The following is a 27987-nucleotide window of genomic DNA, read 5'->3' as shown; positions in this document are numbered from 1 at the left end:
CTTTCAAAGCCATTGTATGTATATGCATAGTGATTATTGTAGTGTTTTTGTCTCTAACTATCAGAACTGCATTTTTTATTGGTGTGCGGAGCGTCCCAATATCTGTGCACCCACCAGATAACGAACGTCTGTGCCCCACAAAAGCACCCAGACCTTACATCGTCATCCCTGTTCCAAGAAAAACGGATGGTAAAGCAAATGATTTACAGTTGAATGTAATTAGTAGTAATACGTATACTCGTGAAGTAATGAATGGTGAGAAACGCTGGAGACAGGGTCAGCACGGAATGAATGACAATGCAGCAATGTCCACGGAACGCACCCATACACTGAGTGCACACGAACAAGGGCAAGTGTCAATGGCTACGAAACTGCAGGCCAAACCAACTGAAAGAGAAAAATCACCTGTGGGACAAACAGCTCCAAAAAACAGGGAACCAAGCGAGAAACCGAACAGAGGGAGCATAGCAAAATCCCTCAATAGAACAGAGGAAGCCACGAAAGAACTCACTGAGAAAACGCATGCGGTAGTTGAGCATGTGTTTCCACTCATACTTAAAGCAAAGAAGCTGCATGAGGAGCTGAGCAAGACAACCACCACAACTGTGATAACGAGCACGCCTGCTCCAATGCCAGAAGTAACTACCGAGCCTACGACACAGCCACGTTTTGGAAGGATGGTAAGTCAAATGTGGTGGGAGGAGGTCTACAAAAGAATGCAGGAGGGAAGGAAAAGAAGCGCAAAACCTCCCCCTATTACTGCAGGGCAGGAAATGAAACCTGCCCCTCCAAGGATAACACCCGAGAGTCTGCCTGAACGGAAGAGCAGTACAGACGCATTCATAGACATAGTGATAGCCAACTACAGAAAAACGCTAAGGATCAAGAGAAGTCCATATGAAACATATAATGAGTTAAACGATTACTTGGACAGCGCCGCCCATCTTGGAAACAACATATGGTACCAGCACATGAAGGAAGTTGGACGAAGTAAATCAGAAGGAGAATCTTTCGTCCGTGCACACCTGCCGTACAGCATGGGCAAGTCCAAAATCTTTGTGGCTATAGAAATAGATGTCCCCACAGCACACTGCATGTCACATGTGGCGATGTGCAACACCAGAGGACAATTCATAGGGAGAGACGCCTCGTTGATATGGGCCAACGAAAAGGACTGCCCTGATGAAGACGGATTTGTCCAGGACATTAAAACAAGAAACAGGGCACCCACCAAGAACCATGTAATTAGATATGAAAACCCTGACGTCAAAGGATCAGGAATAAGGTGGGAAATAAACTCAAGACTGAACGTCCAAGGGAAAACGGCAGAAGAAGCTCAGATCTGGAAGAACCGAGGCCAAATGCAGATCTGGGGATCAGTGTTTTCCCCAGACGGTTGGGAAGAAGGAGTCGTATTCTGCCAAGCTTGGATGGTCCTTGGAGCCTGCCAAGAAGCCATTGAAAATTCACAAAGACTTTGTAAACCACTATGGCCAAAATTGGTAAAGCTGTTAACGTGGGTCGAAGACAGAGGAGGCACCCTGCAAATAGTACCGCTGGAAACCCGAAACTGTGCTTTAGAATTAATGGCACGAGGAAAATGGGGGAGAATCAAAACTGGGGACAGATATATTCAAGTTTCTGGGTGCTTTGCTAGCAATGGTGCTGCTAGGAGTCTGTGTTATCAAGATAATCATCACACAGTGCCAGAAAACTGCAAAGAAGGCCATTGGGATAAAAATTATGGTCGATGTCGAGCCAGGCTGGAAGCCCACAGACCTGACAGATGAGGAGATAAAAGACTTTTTGAAGGCCAGTGAATTTGCACCAGAAGGAACAAAATTCACTTATCCCAAGAAACGAAGAAGATACGAAGGCAAATGGATTTACTGCAGTCCAAATGGACGATGCCAGTTGATGACCTGGAACAAAGATGAGCACGTGAGAACAGCAGGAAGCTTCAAAGGGGTGATAAAGATATGGACACCAAAATTGCATACTTTCACCCCTTCTTGTGTAAACCCAGGAGACGATGAGCAAGAATCTGAGGAATCAAAGGAACTGAATAAAAAGGAGGAAGCAGAAGTGGTCAATGAAACAACCTGAGGGGGGAGTGTAGAGGAGGTCCCAGATATGACCTGCACCCCTGCCCCCCATTGTGAGTTGCCAGTAAGGTACTCGCTGAGGTACGTGACGTATGAGGAGGAAATGAATCAACAGAGAGCCGCACTGGGACTCTGCCCCTTGTACGTAAGGAGATCAGTACCGGTTGAAGCAGCCATAACACGACAACCCTGGGCAGCACGGTACCCTATCAAACAGCCGTACCAGCCACTGATACAAAATGAGAAATGCTTACATGCGGTCCATGAAGAGACCCCAGTAGCCATAATGGAAGGCCAGTGGAGATGAGACAAGGACCAGAGCAGCTTCAAGAACGAACTGAAGGAGTTACTGAAAGTAAGCATGTCAGTACTGGTAACTGCGAGGATAATTGTAATAGACACAGGGGAGACACAGTGTTAAAATACAAGTGAATGGTGCCACGAGACGAGATGGAAGCAACCACCCTGTTGAACGTGTGTAAATAAGCTTAAAATGAAAGATGCTAAGAAATCGATAATGCCTGCAGTGCTCAGTCAAATAATAGAGCAGCAAGCGCCAACCATATGTCTACTTCAACAGAGCACAATGTACAAGTGCGACTCCATTTTGTAAAATCAGAAGTACACTCAGGCTGACAAGGCCTGACTGGCCAAGTTTCATATCCAGGCCCAAGCTGAGGAAAGGAGCGGGATCGAAACTTAACAAAGAGAGGCTCATGCCGGGGAAATCGAGGTCAACCAGAGAAGGGGAGGTGAGCATGAGCTCACGAGGCTCCAACTTCAGAGCATACCAGCCCGCCCGTGAAGGTCAAGATAAGAGAGGCCCATGCAGGTGGCCAATCGCACACAGAATTAAAGGCACAAAAGGTTGGAAACTGAAGCAGATTCACGGTGGACCAGCATGTGACCAGACAGGCGCGAAGATGTTCCACCGCCTGATGTCATCCAGAACCCGAGGGTGCCATAACTTTTCCTGATAAGAGACTACAGATCCGAGGCCATACCCAGCCAACTAATTGACACATAGCCCTAAAACACTGATTGATGGAAAGGAGGAAGGGTGAATCTCAGGACACTAGGCACCTGGGTGTCTATTCTGCATGCTGCTAATTAAAATGGAGATTTATGTTTAGGGGTGTAACTTGCCCAATCACAAGGGACCATGTAATCTAGGGTCCCATAGACACTGTAACCAATGAGACGTTGTACTTGTAGTGGCGTCAATCACGTGTGTTGTAGGGGGATGGGCGTAGACGCCCACCCGATAAGAGTTATCCAATCCACTTGCGTTATTTCCATATACAGATATTGCACCTATACTTAAGTTACCTTTCCCAACCAATTATTTTGCATGATGATTTCTGGTAGAATTAGGCATCAATGATGATGGATTTTGCCCATAAAAGAGGCTGTTTGACTAAAGTCGGCGAAGTCGGGGTGAGGCAGGTGTTCGGGATGCTACTGATTTCCATCTTCTGATGTATGTATCATTAAACAGACTTACCTTTGCCAATTTACTGAGTCCTGATTATTGAATCTTGCTGGAGTATGTGAATCATGCACTCTGTCCTCACACGGTGCAGCTATCTTGCATAACTCGTTTTCGAGGGTGAGTACTGACCAATGGGCCCGTCAGTAATTTCCTCTCCTCGTCAACACTGGTATTTGTTATAACTACTATGAATTGTGGATAACTATGGGTATGCCCTAATATGTTGTTACATGTATGATTTTTCACTCTTTTTGATAGTAATATAATTTCTCTACACCCTGAGGACGGCCCAGAGAGGGCTGAAACACGTGTTGGCGTGGCGTTTTTTCTGTTGATTAAATTCATGGAACTTTAAGAACCATTTGCTGTTAGCTATTCAATTGTTCAAGTGAAACTTGTGGGTTCATATACTTACCTTGACATATTATATTTATACAAATACTGGTTGGGAGCGCAGATAATGAGGCATTCCACATTTTCAGTCTGTACTTCAGGAAGGGTTTCCGAGAAATTACCCTTCTAGGGCCCACTACTGAAGCATACCTCTGATCAACCCCCATCAAAAACTGTACTAACTGTTTGAGTTTGTGCGCAGCTACCCTTTGGAGGTTAATTTCTCAGACATTTCCTTTGATTCCAATAGTAGTAGCATTACTGGAGCTGGAAGACTTGCTTGCATTGCCACAACATCAACAACAGCAGGCACCACCACAGAGGTGACACAGAAGGAGAAGGAGGGTGAGACAGACCAAGCATGTCCCACCAGTGCAGCCACCGCTAACACGCCGGCAGCTCCCAATCCCTCGCATCAGAGCCAGTCCTTTCAACCTAACCCCTGAGCAGATCCACACCCTGTACCGTCTGGACCGGGACACCATCTCCACCATAGTGGACCTGATACACGACGACATAGTGAGCATCATTGAAATACGCACTGCCATCCCCCCTCTACTAAAGGTAGTGTCTGTGCTCCACTTCCTTGCCACAGGCACCTACCAGCACACAGTGGGGCACTAGCATTGCATATCACAACCCTTTTTTTTCCCGGATTCTGAACCAAGTGCTGGATGCCCTCCTCAAGCACACAAGGGACTACATATCCCTACAACGGACTCCCCAGGAGATATTTGATACAAAAGTTGCCTTCCATGCACTGGCAGGCATGCCAAATTGTGTAGGTGCCCTCGACTGCACCCACATGGAGTTGGTGGTCCCGCATGCCATGGAGGTGGTGTACCGCAAACGCAAGCAATACCACTCCATCAATGTGCATATGGTATGCAACGCCAGCAAGATCATCACACATTGTTGTGCCCGATATCCAGGATCAACTCATAACTCCTTGGTCCTGCGGAACTCCACGCTACCAGGCTTCATGGAGCGACATGCTGGACGACGTGCCTGGCTGCTTGGTAAGAAGCAGGACAGGCACATGGCATTGAAATGGAGGTAGAGATGCACACACCACCATGCTGCCAATGTTGATGTGACTGCACGATGTGCACATCACCGAACACTGTGCTCCAAACCATCACAAACCGTACATGACCCCCAAATCCCATATGAATGAAGTAAGGTCAACACCTATCACTACATAACTAACAGGAAACCACCCCACATCCCACAACACAATCATCACTCATCAGCAACCCTCTGTAATGCCATCCTGCACCATGCAGTGCTTATGCACCATGTTGCTGTCTCCAGTATATCACCACACAGGACAAGCATCCATGGGAGTGCATCAAACTGAACCTACTAGGGAATCCACTGTCTGGCACAGGGCCGGCACACTCACAGGAGTGCTGCATGTCACCATGTGAATGATCAGCGCTAATTGAACAATATTGCACAGACTACTGCCAACGCTCCCGCTAAGTAAATCTCACAGAACACAACACCTCACTAATTTGACACTAACACAGCGGTATGCATACACGATGCATGTGCAACAAGACGACAGTGCACACCATGTATCAACTTAAAGATGCAACTCACACCATTAGTCTATGGCACAGGACACATTGAGGGACTGAAAATAACATCAATGCATCCAGGGACATGTGCATGTGGGCAACGATACCCTGCAGGCATGTGTGACTAGTACAGCTGTCCATCATGAATCGCCTAACATTTCCCTTTATTTACCTCTCATGCAGGTGATAGTGGCTATCCCTTGAAGCCGTGGCTCCTCCCCCCTGTCCGAAACCCACAGAACAGGCACGAGGAGTACTACAATCGTACACATACCCGTAGATGTGTGGTCATCGAGCAGACCTTTGGCCTGTTGAAGGCACGATTTCGCTGCCTCAGCCGGTCTGGTGGGGCATTCCTCTACAGGCATGAGAAGGTGGCCAAGATCATCATCGCATGTGTAATGCTGCACAATATGTGCATCCGCTGGAACATGCCCCTCCCCTCTGACACTGAACTGCTACCACCTGATGATGATGAAGGGGAAGAAGAAGATGTGGCAGGACATCATCAAGGTGCCGATGCACAGGAGGGACGTGCTGTGCGTCAGTGATTGCACAATATTTCTGACACACATGGCAGCAGAGGGTGACATGATGGTTGGATAGAGGGCACTGGGTGTGGGGGTACATGTACACTATGCACTGTAAATGAATAAATGACACATGCGCATTGATGAATGTCCACTCGGGTCTTCTTTTGCACACAACCGGTGTATTGAATTTAACAATATAAACGAAAGTGACAAAACCCTCCAACACCCTCACCCCCCTCGCTCTCCCCCCACAACTCCCCCACACACCCTCACCCCCTCCCCCACAACTCCCCCGCACACCCTCATCCCCCTCCCCTCCCCCCACAACTCCCACACACCCCCCCGTTCCCCTCCCCCACAACTCCCCCAAACAAGTCCCATTGAGTCCCCGAACCCTACATGAGGCTGCCATAACTATTACTCAGCACTCCCTGACCCAGGGGGCAGCATGTCTGGTCGGCGCTGTGTACGGGCCGACCTGCAAGCAGGCTCTTTTGTGTGGAACTGCAGGACGACGGTGTGGCCGCCTGCTGAGGTAGTGTGGCGGCATGCCCTGCCTCCATGGCATCTGCGATGCACCCTAACACATGCCGGAGGGCCGAGACTTCCTCGCAGAGGCGACTGGTGTTGTACGTGAAAGATCTCCCCAGGGTGGCAGTGTTGTCCGTAATGGACCGGCCTAGTGAGGCTAACTCTGTACGCAACTCCTCTCTGGCCTGACGGTTGTCCTGTACAAACTCACAAATGAGTGCAGTGAGCTGGTCAGCCCGCTGTGGCCCTGCGGGTGCACCTGTGGCGGTGCTGGTAACCTGGCTGTCATGCCCAGCCTGATCAGCCTTCCCAACACTGAAAACTGGACTGAGATGTCCCTCAGTGTGGACATGGCCGGACTGCTCTGGGGTGGTGGCGTTCCCGATATCATAAGATGATACTTGGATGGATACAAGTTGGGTTGGGGTATGGACCACATCCATTATATCGTCCTCCATGGTGCCCCAGATGTCCTTCTGTGTGTCATCCACAGTCAGGGGTGCCGTGGCTGCCACCTCCCCAGCCAAACTAGACTCCTCTGAATGGGGTGTCTGACATGTGTCTCCAGGCTGACGGGTGGAGGTGGTGGTGGTGCTGTGCCCTCCACGGGCCTTGGTGGCAGGGACACAGCGCCCCCTTGCTTGTCCCCTGGAGGTTGACGGCCAGTCGCTGTGCCCCTTGGACTTTTTCCGGGGTGTGGCCTCTGCAGGGGTAGCGTCCTGCCCATCACTGTCATGGTCACTTCTTGTGGGGGGAAGAGAGGGACGGCATGAGTGATGTTTTGATAGGCATCATACATACATTGGGACAATTTCTCATCCACACAATTGGGGGTAATAGGCATTTGTGTTTGGAAGGGTACGTCATTTGATACATGGGTCGGAAATGCAGGCATATGTCGCCTTCACTCATGTTGGCCAGGAACAGTGCTGTCTGACATGCATACTGTTTTGGTTTGGTCATGCACGCTGTGCGCCTCATGGAATTTCCTACTTTGTGTGCTATGTGTCATGTACGATGTTGCCTTGCACCAGGCATCAGCATGTGTCTGTGATGATTCGGCCTACTTTACGGGGAGTGTGTGTTTGTGTGTGGGTGACCATGGCGTGACTCTTCGGACTGACATTGGGGTTGACTTACATCTGATTTGGCATAGCAGTGTTTACTTTGGACACTCACCTCCATCGCCCTATGTTGTGGCGCCACACTCCATCTCGCCTACACCTTCAATGGATTCCGTCCCAATCATGCCTGCGCATGTGTCCTCCCACGGGGTGAGCTTTATTGGGGAACTAGGACCTCCTCCTGTTCCCATGGCCTGCTGCGATTGACGGATAGTATGTTGCGCTCCCTTAGGCGCAGGTCATCCCATCACTTACGGCAGTCTTTCACTGTGCGTGGTGTGTTGCCTACGACACTAACCTTCTGGGCAACAAGTCCCCATATCTCTTTTTTCCGTAGCACTGCCTCTCTCCTCATGTTGCTGGAGAAGACTGTGCCTGCATGCTCATGCAATGTGTCCACGAGCATCTGGAGCTCGTCCTCATTAAATCGTTCCTTTCTCAGGTGGGCAGCTCCCTACTTCAGGGCCTTGGGCATTCTGATCCTGTAGGAGGAAGTTTTCTGACGATCAGCAGTGTCCCAGGTGTCCTGTGGGCTGAGTATGGCAAAGGATTGTGTTTTTAAAGATGGCCGCCATGCTCCTTCCCGTTTCTCTGTGATGACGCTATTTCCGGTTCCGCTTATAATCAGTGACTGTAGATAGCGGTGACCGCTAATTACGGTTACAGCTATTTCCGGTCACCGCTAATGACGCATTGGACTGTGTCGGTAGTGTTATCTGCACTACGCTTGATGACGGTAAGGGCTTTTTGGGAGCCTTTTGCGGCATGGCGCAAGATACCTTACCGGCATGGAGTAAAGCTTGTGCCCGCAAAGTCGTAATAGTCCTCTATTAGCAGACTGTTGCCAGCATGGACATGCTATTTGCGTCATGCCGGTAAGGAACGTTACTTACCTCCAAACTCGGAATGAGGGCCATAGTCATATACCTGTTGGTGAACTCTAGAGAAAACTCATCTTGTCAATTGTTTATGGTTGTCATTTCTCTCACATTCTCATCTCCTGGGATTACAATTAGATAGTTAGTTATGTAGCCATCTGCCTATAGCCATCTGCCAGCTCGACCTTCACCCGGCGGAGATGAGCCCAGCTGACCCACATGCAGTTGGATCGACACCTCCTCACCATATAATCCGAGTTGACCATTGGCAGACAATATTTAATGTATCTATACACTCTTCCTATCATCTTGTAGAATTGTGTACCTATGTTGACACATCATTTAGTGATGCTTTCTAGCCTTATAATGTTTTGCCTGTGTAAAGTTTGACAGAGCGCTCTTGGGGCAGCAGAGTTCTCTGCGTGCACAATTTATTTGATATAAACTTTGTTTTACTTGCAATCTATCTCCTGGTCTCATTCCCTGGTGGGGTGGGTCCATTATTTAGAGTTTTGGATATTGTGTCGGGGAATGGGTCCCTTCAGTAGTGGAGCAGAAAAAACAGAGGGATTGTGGGGACCCCCCCCTCCCCCAAATAAAAAAGAGAAAACAATTCAACATGTTTTCGTTAATTTAGAGTCACTGAACAAGTTTGTCAGTATTTTTCTTGTTGTTATAAAGACATGTAACCGTCACTAATATGCTGTTTGATAAGGGGGTTCGACCTGATTCTCCATCTTGCAATGATAACCTTTTATCAGAACATAATGTATATGGCTATTCTGTTTTGACAACATTCCTTGCTGTGTCAGGGCTACAGTAGATGCTGAAAGTGATCATTATATGCAAGCATTGTCAATTTCCTAAAAAAGAGACCATTTTAAATGTTAATACAATTCAATAACATTCTTTTGTGAATATAAATAATATAGTCTCTCAAAATGTTCTTCCATCTTAGAAAAGAGCATTCTCAGATTAGAATCAATGGCCTATTTAGTCTGTGAGTCCCAAATCAATGGTTAACTGATGGACATTGATTCTCTGGTAGTGCTGCAGAACCCGTGTATTTTTTGCAGTGTGTATTTAAACTGAAAATGCAAAATGAAAAATGCTAGTTGGTGTCCGGTGCTGGACTGCAGATTTACAAAGGCGCTCCTTCTAATTCCACATCATCCCCCACCGGACTTGTGCCCTTCTTCCTTCTGACGGTGGCTCCCTGAACCCTTCTTCTGAGAAATGGGAAGTGACAAAGTAACACATTCCAGATTTGTGTTTTCGAAAATCTTCAGTGAAATCTACAACTCCTCATCAGACCAGAGATCCCCAGGGCTGTCCTTGTACCTTGTCATCTAGTGCCAAGAGGAGAAAGTCGTATCCGATGAAGACTGTCTCAGCTTGTTCTTCACTGGCAGACTCTTAAAAGAGTGATGGATCCTGGCTGTTTGCCCATTACAGAAAGTTGCCCATGGCCCCTTTGGACTAAAGTGTTTTTTAGCTCAGATGCAATAGCTTTCTATTGGTTAGTTATCTTCTCCCATACTGTATTTTTCATTTTTCTTTCAAGTCGAGCACGCACATTCTCCATATCTAAAAAACACACACTTAAAACTCCTGAAAGCCCCAGTCCCGAGCCAGCTAATATAAACAGACACTGGCCTCATTACAAGGTTGGTAGTCTGGTAATAACGATACCGGTAAGGGAATACTAGCATTGTTTACCGGACCGGATAATTACGACCTTTCAGTGAGTTGTTACCGGCACCAACACTGGCCTCTCCATGAGCAGCATCTCTGATGCCGGCAGGAGCCCCGACAGACGCCTGCCATGCCCTCTACACCGGCATGCCGCAGAGCAGTGCACATTCCGAGGTGGACGGACATGCAAATACCGGTATGAACATACCGGTACCAAGGCCATACATGATGCCTTAAATACCGGCATCGCGGGACTGGCATTAAAAGGGATCAGGTGAGCAGAAACTTGCCACAGGTGTACCAAATCAGCACAGGTGGACACCATTTAAACCCAGGCACAGCATAAAGGCAGCCCACCCACACACCACACCCCTCCCAAAGGAAAAATGCTACCACTAGCACTAGCACCGCTGGAGCAGGAGTACATGCAGGAACAGCTACTCTATAAAGAGACAGTGAGACAGGCCATGCAATAAATGTGCAGGAGAAGTATGGTGAGAAGGGCACAGCACATGCCCAATGTGCAGGCCATTGTGCCCTGCAGGCACCCAACAATACCCCGACAACGTGTGAGCCCATTTACCCTAACCCCAGCACAAATCCACATCCTCTACTTGCTGGACAGGGAAAGCATCACGGCAATAGTGGACCTCATACACAACAACCTCATGAGTGTCATCTACATACGCACAGCCATCCCCTCCCTGTTAAAGGTGAGGTGTGTGTGCTCCACTTTTTGGTGACAGGAACCTATCAGCATACAGTGGCCCAACTGCACGGGATACCACAACCCTGCTTCTCCCGTGTGCTGATGCAGGTACTTCAGGCACTCCTCAAACATGTACGTGACCACATCAGCATGCCTAGGACTGCAGCTGAGGTAAACACCACCAAAGTGTAATTCCATGCGATAGCAGGCATGCCAAACGTGATTGGTGTGATAGAATGCACACATGTCGAGCTAGTGGTGCGGCATGCCGTTGAGGTGGCATACCGCAATAGGAAGCAGTACCATTTGCTAAACGTCCAGATGGTGTGTGATGCCAGCCAAATAATAACACACTGCTGTGCCAGGTACCCAGGCTCCACAGACGGCGCAATGGTCCTGCGGAACTCGACGCTGCCCTGCTACATGGATCGACATGCTGGACCCCACACCTGGCTATTGGGTGAGTATGACCACAGTGCCACAAGCATTGACGAGGGGGGGGGTTGTTGCCAGTGCTGGGAACCTGCCTGTTGGGTGGGCCATGTGGGGTAATAATTTGGGGGGGTGGGTTGTTGCCAGTGCTAGGAACTTGCCTGCTGGGTGGGCCATGTTGGGCATGTCAACATATCGCATCATTGCACAATCTTAGGGTACAGGTGCACACTGCAGGAATGGAAACCATGACCATCCTGGTAAAACACAATTGTTACAACCATGTTGGTCAAAAGATGCAAAACATCACAGCTACCCTTTCTCATGTCAACATTCAGGTGATGCTGGGTATCCACTGATGGGCTGACCCCAATCAGGTGTCCACGTAACCAACATGAAGAGGAGTACAATAGAACACATGCAAAGACTCGCGTGACTATAGAACAGAAATCTGGACTACTGAAGAGTCGTTTCCGCTGCTTGAGCAGGTCTGGGGGTGCACTCATCTATGGTCCCGAGAGGGTGGGCCATATGGTGATGGTCTGTGCAATGTTGCACAACATGTGCATCCGTCGCAATGTACCCCTACCCCCGGACATGGAAATGATGCCACAGGATGATGATGACGATGATGATGAGGATGCTGGAATCCCTCACCATCACCATGGCCGTGATGGACAGGCTACACGACAAGCACTGGTTACAAATTATTTCTGATTAATTCATCACACATGGCAATGGATGTGGTCACACTGGGTGATGTTCAATGTGTAACATTGAATACTTAAACACTCCAGAAAAGAATGGTCAGACAACTGTTTGTAACACAAGTGTATTAATGTAAAGTGAAATATGTACATCATGGGACAAGTTGATCATGCACATCTGTCCAATTGTGACCAGTTGAACTACCAACACCAAAATGTCCTCAAAATAATCCCCAACACACCCTTTCCCTGTGTACCACATTTGCACCCAACCACCCCACAGACAACATCCCAAAGTCCAACTCAAAAACAAACATTGACCCAACATCCCTTCCCCAACAGATTCCCCCCACCAGGCACTCTAGACCAAGGCCTACTTCCACCCCCTCTTTTATGCAGGTGGATGGGCACCCATCTGACGTGTCAACCTAACTGTGCACCGCACAGTGCTCCCATGTGTCGATGGGCTAGGTGTGACACTGGCAGAATCTACCGGAGGTGTGATGATGTGCCTTTGTTCTGCGATGGCAGTCACAAGGAGGTTTATTGATTCTGCCATGGAGGACAAGACCTTGTTGCCCTCATGCACCCTTCTGGCCAGTTGATAGAGAACCACTGTTGCCCGCACTAGCATCCGTGATGTGTTCCTGGTGCTTTCCTGCATGGTCTGCCTCGTTTGTTCTGCCACGGTGATGTATCGGTCTAGTAGGGCATGTGTCGCCTCCTGGCGCTGCTCAGTGTGGGTGAGTGTACTGCTCTCCCCCGAACAGTGCACGAAACAACCAGAAATCATCAATGCAATTATAGAGCAAGTACTTTGAACCATAAACAGACAGACACAATAACTCACAACTACGCACTCTGAGAAGATAAATCATCTCTTTATGGCTATTTATTCAAAGCTTACAAATACATAGCGATAACTCATAAAACTAACATGGACATAGATCACAGAAGAAATTAAAGAAATCAAAAAGAAATACATCACCGTGAGCGTAATAGAAGTCCTCATCTCGTCCAGAAGCGGCTGGAAGACCCCGGGAACAGCCAGGCCGAGAGTACCACAGCTCACAGGAAGGCCAGAGGGAGCATCCTTCTCTGGCAGAAGTCTCACCTGACCTCCTCCGGGTTTCCGCATATAAACACACTCCACAAAGGGGAGTTAATTCTCAAACATTCTGGAAATTGCACCTGCGCAGTTGAGCCGTCGGTTGCCAGCTGGGTCAATCGAGAGCTCCCCTCAAGGAACGCAGGGCCTCCCTGCTCTAAAAACACGCTCCACTGAGAACAGTAGCAAGCCATAACAACGTTAGCTTTCCCAGCAAAAATGGCCTTGACCGCATACCAGGTTTGGAAAAGCATGTTTGTCTCAGCACTGTGAATCTAACACTTCAGCAAAATGTGTGCAGTCTTTCATTGCGGTGTGAAGTAAATATCCAACATGGCTCCGAGCAGTCCCAGAATGCACTGCGCGCCCGCGCCATTTTGAATCAAGCATAAATCAAGCATAACAGAGTTGTACACACTCCTATTCTGATCACTAACCAGACCCATGGACTCTACTGTTACACTTGCTTGAAAACCCAAAGGTTCTTCAGCAAAGACTTCAAAGTGAGCACTAGCCATTTGGACTTCCTCCTCAGGAGTGAAGGCTAAGGAGACTGTGCTGATCCCTGCAGGTTTACCCTTACATATGGGATCTCCTTTGATCAGACATAGCATACTCCAAATGCTCTCTGAAAGGGTGGCTTGGTCTGGCCCCCTTCTGGTTGCCTGTTGTGGTTTACCCTGGGGCTTACCCTGGTTATTTTGTTGTTTGGGGCCCTCTTTAGGTTGGGAGGTATTAGAAGTCTCTTGGTTCCCTTTTGGTGGCTGCTTTCCCTCATCCTTTTTCTGAGTGATCCCTGAATCTTTGTGAGTAGCCCTGTTGGCAACCCACAAGTCAGCAGCCTTAGCTAGCTTCCTGGAATCTAATTCATTTGAATCAGCCAAGTGCTGTCTGAGCTCGGGAGAGCAGGCATCATAAATTGACTCCAACATAACAAGATTTTTCATTCCCTCATAAGTGTTCACCTTGTAACCCTTAATCCATCCCTCTAAGTTTTTCAAACTTCTACTCACGCAGGTAGCCCAAGGGGTACCATCATTCTTTTTGAGGGACCTAAACCTCTTAAGGTATTGGGAAGGGGTCTTCCCAAACCTAGCTATTAAAGCTAGCTTCACACATTCATAATCCTTTCTATCCTCCTCCTTCAACTCCATTACCACATCAGTTGCAACAGGGGGGAGCCTAGAGACAACCAGGAAAGTAACTCATTTCCTGTGATGTTCTGGAGCCCATGATTATACTCAAACAAACTCAACCAATCCAACACATCCAACTTAGGCTTATACATACCCACCAACTCCTTAGGCATCCGGGATCTTTTGGGACTGGAACTCCTAGAGGATCCGGAGAGAGAATCATTTTCCACAGACAATTGTTTCATTTCTAGCTCATGGTTGAGCTCCATTTCTCTGAGCCTTAGTTCTTGCTGCTGTTGTTCTGTTTGAGCACTAATTCTTTTGAATTCTAATTCAACCTTCATTTTTTCTAGTTCAAGATATTGAGGATTAAGTGTGGGACCTGGCAAAGGTCCAGTAGGTACAGCTGGCAGAGCAGGTAGAGGCCTAGGGGGGACACCTACATAATCTTCACCCTCCTCTTCTGCTTCTGACTCAAGGTTATCAATACTAGGTTCAATAGCAATATCATTGCTGTTATCTACATTTGCTGGAGTGGTAGGTTCCTCTGAACCACCATCCAGACTTTGGTTTGCTAACAACCTTTCTATTAGCCCCATTTTCTTGCCTTTAGTCAGGTGATTCTTATGCTTACAGAGAACTCTTAAACAATCAGCAGCTTTTGTAGCAAGGGACTCTTGACTATAACTTTCCATAGTTGACAGGTTAGAAAATAACTTTTTTTAGTGCTAAGCTTTGTGGTTAGTTGCACTAAGGTATCTATAAGCACACTAAAATGTATACTCAATACAAATCCCACCGCTGTACACCAGTGTTAGGCAGAAACCTGTGCAGTTCCCTTAGGGACCACTGCAAAAGGCTTACGACTACAGGTGTTGGCAGTAAGCCAATTGGTAGCAGTCTGTACCACCCAGATTTACCTGGTAGCTGTGGCTGAGCAGCCAGACTTCTCTCAGGAAGAGTTATATAGAGTATACAAGATAGGTACCAAAATACAGTAGCACAAGCAAACACTGACCAGAGCTTTGGTAACAAAGTATATCATTATTTATTTAAAGACACACTTAGAAACACTACAGCACTATTATTGTAAGCAAGTTCAAAACACAGTCACTATTAATATATATACATCCCTTATTCCTTATTAGACAAGTCTTAGCTAACACCACTTATTTTCAGACAAAGGTGAGTGCTTAACTCAAAATTGGCACTCCAATAAGTTATCAAAAAAGTGAGGGAAAAGGCAGAAATTAGAAAAGCACACAACACAATACTTTAGAAGCACTCAGCAAGGCAGGAAAGTCAAAGTCTACTTGTGAGCAACAAGTTCAGAGGCCCGGCTCCCTCTTAGAGAGAGTAGAACACCAATGTTCCCAAGATCACACAGTTCAAAAGGCTTGAAAAGTCTTACAGAGAGTTTAAAAAGGAATTAGTTCAGCTCAGAAAAGTTCAGTTAGCCAGCCTAGGGCCAACCCAAGTGATAAAATGAGGATTTTACGAGACAACCCACACAGACCGTTGCGAGGGAGGCCAGGCGGACACAGTACCTTGAAAGTGGAGAGAATCCTCCAGCGGGGGCAGTTGTTCCTGGCAGTGGGTGCAAGTCATGGCTTCGTCCAGAGGAAGAGAAGATCTCGACGTGGAGGAAAGCTGAAGGTCGTTGCACTGCCAGGGAAGAAACCAGCCGTGGAGTTCTCCGGTTAAAAGGTACTACACTTTTATTGGCGGTAGTGGTAAAGCATGGTATCCCGGTTGCCGGGGTGCTTGGCACAGGCAAGGCAGCCACGAGATGATCCGGCAAGGCGAAGAGGCGGGCAAACTGGTTATCCCCACCAGTCAAAGGAAGAAGACTCTTCGGGATGAAGATCTCCTCTGTCGTTGGAAGAAGTAGTGAGTCGGTTCAGCATGGCTCCACCGGTGGTGTCGTCGTTGCAGGTCGGCTCAGCTTCTCCCTCTTCAGATTCTTTGGTCCTGTGGCGACATCTCAAGTCCCAGTCCCCAAAGCCCTGCTTTTATGCAGAAAACCCCCATTCATCAGTCCTAGCTGTCACTCAAACATGCTAAGTGGTGAGCCGGGCGGCTCACCAATGGGCCAATCTCACAGGAGTACGACTTGAGTTGCCGAGGCAACTCAGTCCAGGGTGCTTAAACCCCCATCCCACACATCCTGTATACCCAGACAGAGTGGCACCACTTTTGGAGGCTTCTGTGTAGAAGCCCACCAAAAAGTGGAACAAAGGGCTCGACTTGGGATGGAGTTACACAGGCGAACACAAACGCCATTTTAAAACTGAGTCCTGGCGAAAAAAATCCAACCGGGGAATAAATATTAAATAAATAACACAGCAGTATCTTTAACATTGTACCAAAAAGTGGTGCGTTTAAAATGAATGGGAAAATCTCATATAAAATATTCTGGTGGAATATTTTGCGTGGTAACCACTGCCACCAGCCAGAAACTCGATGAGGGGGGACTGCACAGTGCCCCCTCGAAAAACAGACCCAGGGGCAATCTAATTACCCCTACCAGTACCTCCTCAATATGATGGTTTGTACTGGTTCTGTTCACAATTTAAGACTAGTAAAGTCAATGGTGACTTTACATGCCCTGCGAGACAGTAGTCAGTCCCAGGGTATAGAGTCTATGTTTGGGGGTCACTATGACACCCCTGTGTTACTGCAATGAGGGTGCGGTGTAACACACTTACCAAAAACCATATGAAACCCTATGGAGTAAAAGATCCCATAGCCCATAAAACACATTACAAAATCAAAGTCTAAGAGTGGGAGAAAAAGAGTCTCACTCTTAGCAGGAGAAAATAATAAACCCCAAAAATCCAGCAAAGCTGCTTAGGGACTCACTAGGTTTGGGAAATTAGCCTTAACAGAGAATTCTCCCTAACAACCGTGGCCATGTAGTTATGGTTAAATTGCTGTTTCCATAGGAAGAGCACTTTTTGGGCGGCCTATAACTCCGCTGACCCCTGGACGAATCCTCACCAAACTTTGCAAAAAAAGTATATGGGCCACTCTGAATTTTTTTGCAAAGTTTGGTGAGGATTCGTCTAGGGTGGGAAAAGTTATAGGGGGGGGCATCCCAAAACATCTTTTTTTCCCATAGACTGAATGGGGGTAAAACTTTGCGCACGGCTACAGGCCAAATTGCTGGACGGATTTTCACCAAATTTGCAGCAGGGGCTTGGTCCCGAAAGCGTGCTTTTGTAAATTCGGTGACAATCTGTGCAGTACTTTTCTTTAAAATGACCAAAAAGTAGGTCTCAAAAAATTAGTGATATCTATGTCAGCTCCGCTGTCACACTTCCCTGTTTGCTCCGCCGACAAGATACTGATTGGCTAAGGAGCTGGCGTCATGACCGCGGATACGCGACGTCTCTGCCGATTGGCTGCAGTGAGCCGTGTTCTGCGTCAGAATGTTTGGATGCGCCCGACATCTTGGATCCGCCGACAGCGCGATGGCGACCAGCAGCAACATGTTATTTCGAAAAACTATTTTGCTGTGTCATAGTGCTTGGGGAGGTTCAGACAGTAAGAGATGGGTGAAAAACTGTATTTGTTCAGGCGGTAGGTATTAATGATGTATTCCCTATGCCCGCCTTGTTCGGGATGTTTGTAAGTACAGAAAGTGAGGGGTCTCATAAGGGTAGTATTTCAGTCTGTGCTGTGCGCAGGCAACTTGAAACTCTTCTAAGGACACGCGTGCTGTTAGCAAACATTGAAATTGAGTACATGCCGTAATTAAATTATTTTTTTCTATGGGTGTGCTATTCATTTGTTCGCCGCCATGGGTGTGACATGCTGCAGTGGTTGTGGCCAGAGCCTAGAGTCTTGGATGCATGGCCGTAGGCCGTAGGCCGAAGGCCGAAGGCCATACTTCCAAGACTGTAGGCCTTGACCACAACCACCACAGCATGTCACAGCAATGGATACACCTGTAGTATTTGTTATCGATCAGATGGTGCTGGGGAGTGTGTAGAGTCTTGGCTGCATGGCCAAAGGCCATGCACCAAGAACCAAGTTATAAGCACTGGAGGTATAAGGCACTGCACACCCATACATTGAAATATCAATGGACATACAGCTAGGAGTCTAGCCTCTGGCCACAACCACTGAAGCATACCACACCTATAGATACACCCGTACTACCACACATCACTCAGGTGGTTGTGGGGAGGGCCTGCAGTCTTGGGTGCATGACCGAAGGCCATTCACCCAAGAACAAACTTATAAGCTCTAAAGTTAAATATGCATGGCCAAAGGCCATGCACCCAACAGCACATTTTTACATTGTGTAGTTACTAGCCACAATGGGTGTGATATGGTGTGGTAGTTGTGACCAGGATGACTCAACAGCACATTTATACGTAGTGTAGTTACTAGCCACAATGGGAGTGATATGGTGTGGTAGTTGTGGCCAGGACGACCCAACAGCACATTTATACGTAGTGTAGTTACTAGCCACAATGGGTGTGATATGGTGTGGTAGTTGTGGCCAGGACGACCCAACAGCACATTTATACGTAGTGTAGTTACTAGCCACAATGAGAGTGATATGGTGTGGTAGTTGTGGCCAGGACATAGAGTCTTTGGTGCATGGGTGAAGGCCATGCACCCAAGAAAAAAGTGATAAGCACTGCAGTTATAAACCACTATGGATTTTAAATACTGCATACCCATATATTGAAAAATCTATGGCCTCACACCCAAGTCTGTAGCCTGTGGCCACAACTACTGCAGCATATCACAGGTATAGGTACACTCGTACTATCAAACATCATTCAGGTGGTTGTGGGGAGGGCGTAGCGTTTTGGGTGCATGGCCGAAGACCATGCTCCCAAAACCAACTTTATACGTAGTGAAATTAGAAGCCACAATGGGTGCAATATGCTGTAGTGGTTCTGGCCAGGACCCAGAGTCTTGGGTGCATGGCCAAAGGCTATGCACCCTAGACTGAAGTCATAAGCAGTGAGGTTATCAGTGAACATGGGTGTGCTGTGGTGCAGTGATTGTGTGCACGACCTAGCATCTTGGGTGCAGACCATGCACCCAAGAGTAAACTTATAAGTAGTGAAATTACAAGCACCATGGTTTTGATATGCTGCGATGGTTGTGGGTAGGACCTATGGTCTTTGTTGCTTGGCCGTAGGGTGTAGGTGGTAGGTTATACATCGAAGACACTAGGCCCAGACTACAACCACTGCACCATATTACTGCCATAGATTAGACGTGTAGATTCGAATATGTATGACATGACTGTAATTATACTTACCGTTTACTTTGTTCAGAATCCATATATGTCTTACATGACTTTAGTACTTGGTGGAAATATCCTTTTTTAATTTCTGTGATAAAAGAAAAAAACATGTTAGTGTTTGCATTTTATGAAGACTTATTACATTGTATAATAGACAGTTTAGCTTTTATTTTTTTTTACCCTCATATTTAGTTTAAAAACCAGTGTACTGTGCATTTTGCTCAGTTTCTGTGTTCGTTTTTCAAATCCTTGGGTCTGGGGGAAAAAAATCCTTGTCGGATTAAAAAAAAAATATTTGCCATGCTACAAACTATTTATTTGTTTTCTTTGAGTGATTCCTTGTTCATTCTGATTAATGTTATGTTTGTTGTCTTATTGCAGATTTTTAACAACAGTTAGATACCGGTTGGCGTATTCTAACTGTTTATAGTCTTTTACTTGATTATTTGGTAATGTTGAAGTACACATTAGTTATTACATTTTGGCTTTAAGAATATTAAATACGCATTTGTAAGATTAGCTGGCAATCTGTACTTTAGAGTAATGGTGCTATCATTACATTCCAACCATCCACATTTCTTTTTAAAGTATGCAGTGTAGTGACCTGCATTGGTTGTAGCTCCTGTGTGGTAGATTATACCTATTGTTGTAAAGGTTTTCTTTCCAAGTGACAATTGACCGTGTGTGAATCCAGTCAGCTTGCAGTTGTTTTTGGTTTCATCTGCATTATAACGCTGAAGCATAAGTACTATGTAGTTACTATGTGTTTGTATCAGTAAGGTGGAGCGATTATCTGAATTGCACATAGTACATAATCTGCCATGGTTTGCATTCTGTACAAGTTGCTGAAATGGAATGGATTCACAATTAGGTATGTATACATACACAAATCGCTCATTTGGGATTTGTCCCTGTATCACATTAGTGCATGTATGTTTCCGCATGTATGAAAACTGGAAGATTTCATTTATAGTTATGCTTTTGTTTTCCAGTACTTGTAGTAAGTACATTAGAAATTCTTGTGGATCTTCTTGTGAGTTTATAGTGAATCTCAACATTCCAGTACAGTAGTCCAATTCTTGCCTTATTCCGTGAACACTGTACGTGTTGTCTGGATTGTTTGTTGCGTTTCTATGAAGGACTAACATTTGCAAACACAATTGGTCTGAACTGTGTAAGTAAATATTTTTAACAATTGGTGGCAATTTAAATAGAGTATTCATTGCTACATTTGCATAGCAACTTACACCAATTTCATTTGAAAATTTGAATGGACCAGCTAGTTCTGTATCTGAGTGCTTTTTTTGGAGTTCCTGTTCCTTCTTTGAAGAAGTACCTGGTTTACTTTCCCCAATAGGTTCTTCTTTGCTTGTGGTAATTGATGAAGTTTTAGCTTCTTTTGTTTTCTTTGAATGATTTGCCGTCAGATTCTGTTGCATTTCTGTTTGAATTAGTTTTCTTTTACCACGTTTTACTTTTTCTGGAACAGGATATTGTTTCAGATGGGGGGTGTGCAGTGAATGCAGTCTATTGTATTCTAAAATTCAAGGAATATCAGCGTTCAGTTTACTTGCATCAAAGTTGATTAGAAATAGACCGTCAAGTGTACGTAAGCGTGATAGTGCTACGTAGCTCATGCCTTCTTTAAAAACTGTGTTTCCTATATCTATCAATACTTTGTCTAGGGTAAGGCCTTGGGATTTCTGAATGGTGACTGCATATGCAAGAGTTAGAGAAAATTGTTCTCTACGTACATACATGTCTTTGAAGAGAAGGAATCGAGCAGTTGAGCGCCCTATCCTTTTCACTTCTGAAAGTTTGTCAAAGCGAATATTGACAAACTGAATGTTGTTGTCACGTGGGTATGTTTGAAAGCCAACAACTCTACCCAGTGCCCCATTAACTAGCCCTTGCTCCACGTCAAGGTTACATTTAAGCATTACTCTACAATTTAAGGATAATTTTAATATTTTTTTCCAACCCAGCTGGGTTGGAGATTGAATTTTCTAAGCTATTTAGTCTTGTTGTGGCTTGCTCAGACATGGGTAGTGTCATGTACATTATTGGTTGCATTTCTTTATTTAACATTGTTTCATTGAATTTGAACCAGCTTGTAAGAGATGGCATTAAGGCCATACAATTGAAATTTTTGAGCGCTAATTGTTCCATAACATCACTAGCACATGCATTATTGCCATAAAGGGCATGAATGTGCCGGTTTTTCAATATTGCTTGTGCTTCTTGAGATAGTACACCAACTCTAATACTTTTTAAGATGTTGGCATAAGTGAGATCTGCAGATTGCCGCATGTTTTCTGTTAATTCTCTGTATTGGAAATGTTGCCAAAGGTTGACATTTCCTATGCTCCCAACTGTTTTACGGCAGAGTTTGTGTCCTAAGGTTTTAAAAATAGGTTCAACTTTCACTGGTGTCAATTGTAGAAGATCTCTGAAAACGATAATGTGTTTCCCTGCAAAGAGTTCTTCGTAGTTTGTTTTAAGTTGCAATCTGAGGTGAATCAAAGCCAACATTAGGTTGGGGATCATGCTCACTTCATCTATTAGTAGCATTTTAATTTGTTTTAATACTCTGCGTAGTTCCATTGCAGCTTCTGCAGAAAGCTTGTAATAGTCTTATTTTGTTTTGGTGTTCTACTGGCAGGAGTAGTAATCGGTGTAAAGTGACACCAACTATGTTGTAGGCAGCTAAACCTGTGGGGCAGTGACAACAGCTGACAGTTTGTTGTTTGTCAATTGTTGAAGGAACTTGCTGATGATTTTGATTAAGAACTTTTTTCCTGACCCAGCTTCACCACTGACGTACAGCAGTATAGGTTTGTAATTTTGGCAGGTACATTCTTTATTTTCGTGTTGTACACCAGGTGCAATTTGTTTTGTTATGTCTTCAAAAATGGTGTGCTGATCTTTGTTAAGTTTTGCTTGTAGTACAGTTAAGTCTTCTATATCTTCTTTATATTGACACATGGTTTTTCCACTTCTGTCATAGCTCATTCTGCCTCATTTGCTATTAGTGGCTGTCCTTGTGGTTCTTGGCTTCCTGTTACAGAAGGTTGACTACTGCCGGAAGAGTCCTTATCTAGTTGGGCCTGAAGTTCTTCTTCGTGTTGCTGTTGATTGTGCAACATTGTTTTGTACTGTGTAAAGTTCACATCGGTGATAGCGCTTTCATTTGCTTTGAAAGCATCTTCATAGCAGTCATAGTTATCTAGTATCTCTTCCTCTTTTCTCCATGGTTTAAAAAGTTGTAGCAGGGACATGTAATATAGTTCTTTCTGTTGAGGAGTTTTTAATGACAATTTAACATGATTAATTAAGCTTTGTTTTGTAAGTTTCACTAAGCTGCTTTCACAATCTATCACTCTTTGCTTTCATCAGGTTTTATATTATTTTTTATGCAAAGTTTTGAGCTATGTGGTATAGACACATGCTTTCCAAAGTGCTACTCCTGTTCGGATAGTATCCGTCCAGTAAATTGTTTTTTAAAATGTCTTGGCTGCTGGGATAATTTCTGGCAATTGTTTCTATGTCCTCATATGATTTCAGAACTCTTTTTCTAGATTTAGCAGGACCAAGACTTAGCCAAACTATGTTGTCTGATTTTCCATACAAAGCAGTACCGGTTAAACGATCTGCCGCTTCATAGGCGCCACTTTCTCTATGAGAGAGCATTTTGATGCCTAGGCTGTACAATTTCTGAGATAGTGTTTTGTCTGATGATAGGTCATCCCGAGGTCTTGAAGCTCTGTTTTTCTGCTTTTGTTAAGCAGGCTGTAACATATCGTGCAACAGCAGTGGAATTGTCTGCAATGTACTGCACATCTATGTTTGCATTCCATTAGAGGGCAATGATTGCATTGTAATCATTGATATATTTTGATTCTTCTGTTCTTTTTATGTGATACGTGTTTTTAGGTGATTTACCTTTAACACTTTGTCGAACTGAAGATATGAAGTTGTTCACTTCACCTGTTTCTGTAACTGGTCTAGGGAAAGCAAAGCGGCATTTGGTGTAGTTTTCCCCTTTGTTTTTGTATTTGCAACGACAATATTTGCCACATTTGTGTCGTCTTTGAAATTGTAAAATCTGCCCATGTAGGTCACTATGTGTCCGTTGTGAAGGGATTTCACAAGTGAGATATTTTTGGATGAACTGCAAAACAGTGGCATCAGTGTTGTGACCAAATTTAGGTGCACCTTTGATCCAGAAAAGCATGTGAATATGTGGTCCTCCTCTCGCTTGGTATTCTTTTCTCCAAAAGAAGTGTTGCACTTTTCCGAGGGGAGGAACAGTTTTATTGCAAATAAAGTGTAGAATAGCAATGAAACGATGATGGAAATATCTTGACATATTAACTGGATCTAGAGAGCAAAGTTCTCCAGGTGTTAGTATATCTATGTTGGTTTTGTTGTTGACATGCCATCTTCCAATGCATAGTCTGCACAACTTAGTGTAACAAACCAAGTCGGTGGTCCAAGGTTTCTGATCATACAACGTACGTCTCTGTGCCGATGGAACCAATATTCTTTTGTACCACGCATGTTTGCAAACAGATTTGTTATACTTGATTGTAAAACCTCATCTTTTTCTTGTACTTTTTGTATTAATTGCATAGCTGACATATTTTAAAAGCGGGTTCCAGATTTCAAAATGTGTGCAACTCAGTAACATAGGGTTGCTAGTTCACTTTCAAAGAGTAGGTGGAATATGCATCCCACAGTTTGTCCAAATCTGGGATCTTGCGAATACATTCGTAATGAGCGATATTCTGATGCCGTAATCTGAGTGGGTCTTTGATTGTATCTTCCACATTTGCCAGTAGAAAATAGCAATGGAAAAGCATGTGCTTCTATACTTTTTTCCCATATGCTCATTGGTGACCCTTTGGGTTGTCGCATTTGGTAAGTTTCTAGTGTATCATCTATGCTTTCATTGGAATGCAATGGATGAATTGTGTAATGGTCCAAAAGAGTGGATACTGCAGCAGGATCCAGAAGTTCAAATGTCCAGTTTCTGATGACTCTTGAATTATTTCAGTTGTTTCTCTTAAGCTTTCTTCAATATGTATTTCCTTGTAGTATTTGTCTTTGTCTTTTAGATATTGCAAGGCTTGTCTAACTTTATGTAAGTCCACCAGTTGTTGCCAAATTGGTTTGTATTTTGTTGGTACACCATTTACCAAGACAATTAAAGAATGCTCTATTGAACGTTACACTCCTAGAGTGTGTACATTTTCTGTTAGATCTAATGGCAAATAAACTACTTTGCCAAGAATGCCTTTCACCAATTCAGAGGGAGGTAATTTAGCTGTTTTTGGTTGAAGAGTATAATTGCTTGAAATGGGTGAACTGTTTGAATTATGATGATCTCATACAAATTGAGTTGTTGCAGGGTTTTTGGTAGTGGGAACAATTCCAAATTATTTGTGATAGCACGTGAAGGAGATTGGTTGTTGTCCAGTTTTGTAGTGCAGAAACTGCAACATATTAGGGGTTCACTTATTTGGTATTGTTTTCTGCTAAAAGGTAGAGAGCTAATTCAAACCATTTGGAATCTTTATTGTCTTCTATTTTGTATGCTATGTCTATATTTTTTATGTATCTTTTGTAAAACTTTCTGCGGCAACACACACACACATGGTTTGGTACTTCAGCCGATGCACTTTTAAATTTTAGTATTTCTTTTTTGTATGTGTGTAATAGAAGGTTGCTATGTGCAGAATTGTTGCTAGTCTGTTCTAAAACTAAACTATTGCATTTTGTAAGTGGCTTTCACTTCCAAATATTTTCTCTGGATACAGTTGATTTCTTTTTGTAGGTATTTGGGTGTATTGTATTGTATTGCGGTATTTGTATCTCGCACCCAACAAACTAAATCGTGACTGGGCGCAGATGTTTCCATTGATCATTTGTCTATGAGAGGTCCAATGTATCTTATGAGGATTACTTAGCAAAAAAAGAAATTACTCTGTCAAGGCCTAGCAGAACAGGTAAGTCTTTACAGCCCTCCGGAAAACTGAGAGGCTTTTGATATCACAGATTTGTCTAGGTAATTTGTTCCACGCTCTGGGCCCATAGACAGAGAATCTACCATCTCCCTTCTTCACATATTTGGTGCCTGGTATACAGAGCAGATTTTGGTCTGCCGAGTGCAACTGTTGGGTAGGAATGTAACTTCTGATTTTATCTGATAGGTATGCTAGTCCTATCTTATTCTCGCCCTTGTTGACCAGACAGAGGATCTTAAACTCTATTCTCTCTTTTACAGGCAGCCAGTGCAGGGCTTTCCTCAAAGTAGAGATTGAATCTGATTTTTTTGCCTTGTGCACCAGTCTAACTGCTGCATTTTCGGCCAGCTGCAACCTCCGCAGTTGGTAAACTGGGATACCTGACAATAATGCGTTGCCATAGTCTAGTTTCGAGTTAACCAGAGTACCGGTAACGACCGTTGTGTCCTTATTCGCAATAAAAGTTAGAATATGTCTCAACATGCGTAATGAGTAATTAGATGCCTGCACCGTGGCACTCACCTGAGCTCCACTTTCCATATTGTCTTCCCAAATACAGCCTATGTTTTACATTGTTTTGGAGGAATTCAGCTGCGTCCCCAAGAAGCAAGGGGGGAGCAGTTTCTCCTTCTGTAAATAATATTTTGAGATAAAAACAGCTACTTCAGTTCTGCTGGCGTTCAGCAATAGCTGATTTGCACACATCCAACTCTGTATCTCTTGTAGACACTCTTCCACTCTCTCATAAGTTTCCTCTTGATTCTGTATTCTCAGAAACACCTGGGTGTCATCCGCGTAAGAGTGAAACTGTATGCCGTGCTTTCTTAAAATATCCATAAGCAGTTTTACATACTAATTAAAAAGCAATGGTGAGAGGGAGGATCCCTGAGGGACTCCACAACTTTGTAATACTGAGTCCGACAGGAAATCTCCCAGTCAAATTCGTTGTTCTCTGCTGCAGAGGAAAGATCTAAACCATTGCAGGGCCTTTTCCCCCACCCCTCCCAATCTCAACATGGTCCTATGGTCCACCGTGTGGAACGCAGCGGACAAGTCGAGCATTACCAACAAGGACTTGCCCCCCTGAACTGCTGTTTCCAACAAATCGTCCCACACTGTTAATAGCGCCATCTCTGTCCCAAAGCCTGGACGAAAACCAGACTGTAATGGGTCTATCGGATTCGCCTGGTCAACGTGGTTCTGCAGTTAAGTAGTCACCACTTTTTCCAGAATTTTATAGGGCCAAGGTAGTCCTGCTACTGGCCTGTAGTTCTGGACATTATTTGGATCTAGGTTTGCTTTTTTTTAACAGCGGCGTTACCACCGACTTTTTTTAAAACTAAAGGTACTACCTCTGATGTCAGTGATTTATTAACAAATTTTGTGATAAAAGGGGCAATGTCTGGAGCTATTCGTCTCGCTACTGATGATGGGATGGCAAAGAGCGTATCATTAGTAGGCTTCAAGGCGGAAAGCAAAAGACAAATCCTTTCCTCCGAGACTTCCATTAATGTGAAGGCATTTTTGCACACTCCGATCTCGTTGTGTGCTGTATGCTCTGAGCTCATCTCCTCAGTTATTTCGAGGTCCTCTTGGGGATCGGGTAGCTTAATAGCCCAGATTTTCTCTTGTATTAACTCAAGAGTGTACCATGCAGAAGAGTGTTATTTAAATTGGCTAATTCTGAAGCTGGACTTTTAGCATAGTATATTTTATACACTAGATTTCTTACATTTGAATGATGTATTGATATCCTTTTGATATCATGGAAGGTGCTTTTGCAAATAGGTCCTGAAATGCAGGCTAATGAATGTCCTTGTAGTACTGTGTATTTGCGCACTGGACAGATATCCATATTTTACAGCACTTTCATTTTCATTTTGTCTTTACCTTTCACATACTTATTGAGGAACTGACGTAAAGATTTGAAAGATTTGTTAGGAATGGCACACATTGACATGCACTGCCATTTGTATACTGGACGATCTGGTTCAGTAGAAGCGAGAGGTCATTCTGAGTTTTCAGGGGATACTTTTCTAAGCAGTGTTTCTTGTTCCATGATGGTATTATTGATTTTTTCATACCCTCGTCCACTGCTATGGATGGCAATTGTGTTTGTTTGATTTTGTTTGTATGCTTCTTCATTACAATATGGTTCTGTGGTTGTTGCGTGACTCCATTCACCTCCACAAATATGTAAGAAGATATTTTTGTTCACATTCCGTTTATTGATACGTTTCTTTTGTAGTTTGGTACTTAGTTT

The sequence above is a fragment of the Ambystoma mexicanum genome, chromosome 13 (genome assembly GCF_040938575.1).
Source record: "Ambystoma mexicanum isolate Mex_15411 chromosome 13, UKY_AmexF1_1, whole genome shotgun sequence".
NCBI classification, from domain to species: domain Eukaryota; kingdom Metazoa; phylum Chordata; class Amphibia; order Caudata; family Ambystomatidae; genus Ambystoma; species Ambystoma mexicanum.
Note: the sequence above shows the minus strand (reverse complement) of the source record.